The sequence below is a fragment of the Mus pahari genome, chromosome 10 (assembly GCF_900095145.1).
Source record: "Mus pahari chromosome 10, PAHARI_EIJ_v1.1, whole genome shotgun sequence".
NCBI classification, from domain to species: domain Eukaryota; kingdom Metazoa; phylum Chordata; class Mammalia; order Rodentia; family Muridae; genus Mus; species Mus pahari.
In genome coordinates, this window is record NC_034599.1 from 56,770,005 (window position 1) to 56,774,177 (window position 4,173).

The window sequence follows — 4,173 nt, forward strand, 5'->3', positions numbered from 1 at the left end:
ACAATGAGATGGCTCAGTGGGTAAAGGCATCTACTGTCAAACCTAACAGTCTGAGTTTGAGCTTCAGGATTCATGGTTCTGCCAGTTCTCGCACCTCCACATGCACACTGTGGCATGTGTGCCTGCATACACACACACACACACACACACACACACACAATGTAAAAATATATATCTATATACTGATATAAACTACATGGGCCACCATTGGCTGGACACTGCTCTCACAAGGCAGAGTTACTGTGGAAGGCAGAAGCTGGACAGCTGGAGTCAGGGAAGAGCTAACACTATGCTGGATCTGAGTAGACAAGTCCATGATGCCCAGTGCAGCATAGTACTTGGGATATAAGTGCATGTAGGCACAGCCTCTTGGCCAGCCCCTCATGGTTCTATCACGGCTTTTCTTACCTACTCCTCTTCTTCAGATGCTAAGGGATCAAAGGCCTGGTATCCTCAGTATCTCTCACAAGGACCAGGTGAATTGTGTGTGGTGCCGTGGCTTCACCTCCAGAACCAGATTTGAAGAAGTCAGAATCCTGTCAAATAAGGTTGACATGAGAACCCAACTGAAGGCCAGCAAGGTGGCTCAGTGGGAGAAAAGGCAGGGTGAGGACAGAAGATTCTTCATTGCCAGCCACCAGAGAAAGCTTTCAAGCTGAGAGTCCCAACACCCAGGAGGCCGTCTACAAAGAGGAGGTTGTGGATAGGTAAATGTACATGTTCATGAGTGTTTGCGAACATGCATGTGGAGTCAGAGGGCAGCCTTCAGGTGCAATTTCTCAGCCATCTTCCACCTCTTGTCCAGAACAATGCCTTTCAAGTAGGGTAGTTAGCAAATGTCTACTGAAGTCCCAGAAGGCAATTGTATCTGCTCCTGTATCTCTATGACTGGGATTGTAAATACAGGTCACTGTGGCAGATTTGTACTTGAGATCTGTGGGTCAAGCTTAGGTCCTCACACTTGTGAGACAAACACTTAACCACTGAGCTAACTCCCCAGCCCTTGAAAGTTTCCTTTCCAGAGGTACTGAGTTATGGGTAGGGCAGACTACAGCCATCAGACACCAGAGAAAGAAGGACAGGCTTAGAGGCAGAGTTTGAGGCTGCTGGTGTGGGCAGCTCCTGGGCTGGCTTCTCATCCAGGAAGGCTTAAAAGCCCAAGATTGGCATCCATCTGACCTCTTCATAGAGATCCTTTGGAGCCCACAGCTGAGGTGAGAGGAAGCCAGAACACAGGTATTCCTGCTGCTGACGAAGTTGGTGGCATGCTCTTTGGCAGAGGCTCCTGGGACCCAGCTCCTTCTGCGTGAGGCCCATTACCTTCTCTGCCCATTCTCCTCAACTATGAGGCTATCGTGTCTGCAGAGAGGAAATATTCTCGCTAGGTGTATTGATTACCTTTCTGTTGCTCTGATAAAGCACATGACCAAGGCAATTCACAAAAGAGTTGAGTTGGGACTTGTGGTTTCAGAGGTATAACGGTCGATGATGGCAGAGCAGAGGGAGCAGGCAGACATGGCATCTAGAACAGCAGCTGACAGTCCGCATCTACAGCTGCGAACAGGAAGTAGGTGGTCTTGAAACCTCAAAGACCATCCCCCAGTGACACGATCCCTCCAGCAAGGCCATGCCTCCTAAGCTTCCCCAAATAGCCACCAACTGGGCACAGAGTATTCAAACTGAGACTCTGCAAGGTTGCTCTCAGTTTGTTAGTGGTGTCTCCTCGGATGGTCACTTTGCTCTCTCAGGCTCCTGGGATGGAATGCTGTGCTTCCTGGATCTCAAAATAGTCACCACCACACGACAATTTGTAGGCCATACCAAGGATGTAGCCTCCTCCCCTGGCGACTGGCAGATTGTCTCTGGACCCTGAGACAAGACCATACAGTTACGGAATACTCTGGGTTTCTGCAAGTACACTGTCTAGAATGAGAGTCGTTCAGAATGGATGTCTTGTATCCACTTCTCCGAGAACATCAGCCACCCTGTCATCACCTCCTATGGATGGGACAAACTAGTCAGGTTGAACAAACTAGTCAGCTGAACACCAACCACATTGGCCACATGGCTATCTAAAGACAAAGATGGTCTCTCCAGATGAATGCCTCTGTGTTTCTGGAGGCAAGGATGGCCGGGCTATGCTGTGGGATCTCAATGAAGGCAAGCATCTTTATACACAACCAGTTTGCAGGGACATCATCTATGCCTTGTGATTCAGCCCCAACCTCCACTGGCTCTGTGCTGCCACTTTGCACAGTATCAAGATCCAGGACTTAGAGGGCAAAAGCACCGTAGATAGACTGAAGCAAGAGGTTACTAGCACCAGCAGTAAGGCAGAGCCACCCCAGCGTACCCCTCTGCTGTGGTCTGCTGAAGGCCAGACTGTTCTGCTGGTGGTACACAGCCAATCTTGTGTGAGTGTTGCAAGTGACTATCAGCACCCACTAAAAGTTTATAACACCATCCTAGAAATAAAACTAGCTTTCTGGAGGAAAAAAATATATTATTGTTTGTACTGTAATTTCTGTGTGTAGGTGATTCGCCTTCATCTGTGAACCACACCTGTGCCTGGTACTCACAGAGGCCAAGAGAGGGCACTAGATCCGCAAGAACGAGAGTTACAGGCAGTTGTAAGCCACTGTGTGGGTGCTAAGAACGGAACCCGGTCCTCTGGAAGAGCATCCAGCGCTCGTAACTATGGAGCCACACCAACAGCCCTTAGCTTCTCTTCTTTATCTAGTCTTGGACCCCAGCCCATGGTGGTGGCACCCACATTCACGGCAGGTCTTCCCTCCTCAAGCAAACCCTTCTGAAAAACGCCTTCCTAGACACCCCCAGAAGTATGGTTCCATGGTGACTCTAAATCCAATCAAACCGACCGGGCTGGCTATAACCATCATCTTCAATGCTCTTCCCTCCTAAGACGACTCCCAGCCTTTCCGAGTCTCCATCCCTTCTCCTACCACAGAACGCAGGATGTCTGACTGGCTGTTGGGCACGAAGAATACCCTGGGAGAAAGGGACCAGGGAAAGCCCACTCGTGACCGAGATCCTCGTGGGATTTGACTGGGAAGACTTTAAAGCGCGGCACTTCTTTACATGGTCTCCCACGCTGTCTCGGACCTCAGTGCTTTCCCCAAGGTTGAAGAGCTCCTCCTGCTGTGTTATGGTCTCCCGGGTCTCCGAGCTCCGACCTGTACAAGCCGACCCCAGCTTTGCCCCTCCCCTGAGGTACTACCTTGGATTCTGACCCTCCGGCTTCATCCACCCTGACCCCTCGTATCCTAATTCATCCAAGCTGACTCTACTTGCCCACCCCAACCCCACCTTTCATTCCAGACCCTATGCCAGGTCACTGGCCCACTGGGAGTTGATGCCCACGGGTCCGGTTCTCCGCCTCTCTTAGATCACTGGGGTTTCAGGGCGAGCACAGGCATGGGCTGGCTGAGAAAACCCTGGGAAAGCCCTTTTCCTTACCAGCCTCGCTGGCTTGCTGAGGACATCTCCCTGCTGCCTCTTTTGGGTTGAGGTACCTTGAGTAAGTCCCCAAGCTACCATTTTCTCCCCTACAAATGAAAAATGGCTATGGTCAGCCTCCAGCTTGGAGCCCTAGGATGTGGTAGGAAGCAGTCTTCAGCATCCACTGAAAGTGAGCCCCCCTCATCCAACCCCAGGAGGCAGGGACCAGCAGTGGATGGGGGGGGGGGCGGGTGCTCCCTGCTGGACTGCATCCACTTACCTCTCGAGAGGTTGCTCTGCCTCCAGGCTTTTCCCATCATCCTGGCTCTCCTTATCCCGGACCCAGAACCTGTCTCCTCCTTCCAGGCAAGCTCAGACAACACCACACTTAATGATACCCTGCCTCATCCCACAGGCTCATTATCCTACATGTGTTCATTATGTCTTCCAAGTGGGAGCGCACTTGGCTGGAAACCAGGCCTTCACTTTTAACCCCTCGATGCAATCCACATGGCTAGACAAGCCACAGGTACCTAACAACTACCTGTGCTGAGCATTGCGAAGGCATCAAACAGATCTAAGCCTCACTTCCTCCTCTTTTCCAAGAAGATACAACCATAGTAATAGTGAATGCCTGGAAGGCATTTTATATTTAGCAAAGTCTGGCTGCAATCATTGGCTCTACCTGTGGCCAAGGAAACCACAGTGCAGGTG

At 50.9% G+C, this 4,173-nt stretch overlaps 1 pseudogene; it reads left to right on the forward strand.

Annotated features, from left to right (window-relative positions):
* The first annotated feature begins 1,627 nt into the window (after positions 1–1,627).
* LOC110328358 lies at positions 1,628–2,448 on the forward strand (annotated as a pseudogene).
* The last annotated feature ends 1,725 nt before the right edge of the window (positions 2,449–4,173 follow it).